The sequence below is a fragment of the Arachis ipaensis genome, chromosome B1 (genome assembly GCF_059453495.1).
Source record: "Arachis ipaensis isolate K30076 ecotype BB chromosome B1, ASM5945349v1, whole genome shotgun sequence".
NCBI lineage: Eukaryota > Viridiplantae > Streptophyta > Magnoliopsida > Fabales > Fabaceae > Arachis > Arachis ipaensis.
In genome coordinates, this window is record NC_142436.1 from 70,349,159 (window position 1) to 70,351,080 (window position 1,922).

Consider the following 1,922-nt stretch of genomic DNA (forward strand, 5'->3'; position numbering starts at 1 on the left):
ATGGGACAATTAAGGGTGGAACATCAAGAGCACTCCATCATCCTTCATGAAATCAGAGAAGATCAAAAAGCAATGAGGGAGGAGCAACAAAGACAAGGAAGAGACATAGAAGAGCTCAAGGACATCATTGGTTCCTCAAGAAGGAAACGCCACCATCACTAAGGTGGACTCATTCCTTGTTCTTACATTCTCTGTTTTCGTTTTTTCTATGTTATGTGCTTATCTATGTTTGTGTCTTCACTACATGATCATTAGTAATTAGTAACTATGTCTTAAAGTTATGAATGTCCTATGAATCCATCACCTCTCTTGAAAGAAAAATGTTTTAATTCAAAAGAACAAGAAGTACATGAGTTTTGAATTTATCCTTGAACTTAGTTTAATTATATTGATGTGGTGACAATACTTTTTATTTTCTGAATGAATGCTTGAACAGTGCATATGTCTTTTGAAGTTGTTGTTTAAGAATGTTAAATATGTTGGCTCTTGAAAGAATGATGACAAGGAGACATGTTATTTGATAATCTGAAAAATCATAAAAATGATTCTTGAAGCAAGAAAAAGCAGCAAAGAACAAAGCTTGCAGAAAAAAAAATAGGTGAAAGAAAAAAAAAAGAAAAGAGAGCAAAAGCAAGCAGAAAAAGCCAAAAGCTCTTAAAACCAAGAGGCAAGAGCAAAAAGCCAATAACCCTTAAAACCAAAAGGCAATGGCAAATAAAAAGGATCCCAAGGCTTTGAGCATCAGTGGATAGGAGGGCCTAAAGGAATAAAATCCTGGTCTAAGCGACTAAACCAAGCTGTCCCTAACCATGTGCTTGTGGCGTGTAGGTGTCAAGTGAAAACTTTAGACTGAGCGGTTAAAGTCAAGGTCCATAGCAAAAAAAGAGTGTGCTTAAGAACCCTGGACACCTCTAATTGGGGACTTTAGCAAAGCTGAGTCACAATCTGAAAAGGTTCACCCAATTATGTGTATGTAACATTTATGTATCCGGTGGTAATACTGGAAAACAAAGTGCTTAGGGCCACGTCCAAGACTCATAAAATAGCTGTGTTCAAGAATCATCATACTGAACTAAGAGAATCAATAACACTATCTGAACTCTGAGTTCCTATAGATGCCAATCATTCTGAACCTCAATGGATAAAGTGAGATGCCAAAACTATTCAAGAGGCAAAAAGCTATAAGTCCCGCTCATTTGATTGGAGCTATGTTTCATTGATAGTTTGGAATTTATAGTATATTCTCTTCTTTTTATCCTATTTTATTTTCAGTTGCTTGGGGACAAGCAACAATTTAAGTTTGGTGTTGTGATGAGCGGATAATTTATATGCTTTTTGGCATTGTTTTTAGTATGTTTTTAGTAGAATCTGGTTACTTTTAGGGAAGTTTTCATTAGTTTTTATGTTAAATTCACATTTCTAGACTTTACTATGAGTTTGTGTGTTTTTCTATGATTTCAGGTATTTTCTGGCTGAAATTGAGGGACTTGAGCCAAAATCAGATTCAGAGGTTGAAGAAGGACTGCTGATGCTGTTGGATTCTGACCTCCCTGCACTCAAAATGGATTTTCTGGAGCTACAGAACTCAAAATGGCGCGCTTTCAATTGAGTTGGAAAGTAGACATCCAGAGGTTTCCAGAAATATATAATAGTCCATACTTTGCTCAAGTTTAGATGATGCAAACTGGCATTCAACGCCAGCTCTCTGCCCAATTCTGGCGTCCAGCGCCAGAAACAAGCTGCAAAGTGGAGTTCAACGCTCAAACTAGCACAAAAGCTGGCGTTCAACTCCAAGAATGACCTCTCCACGTGTAGACTTCAAGCTCAACCCAAGCACACACCAAGTGGGCCCCGGAAGTGGATTTATGCATCAACTACTTACTTCTGTAAACCCTAGTAGCTAGTTTATTATAAATAGGACT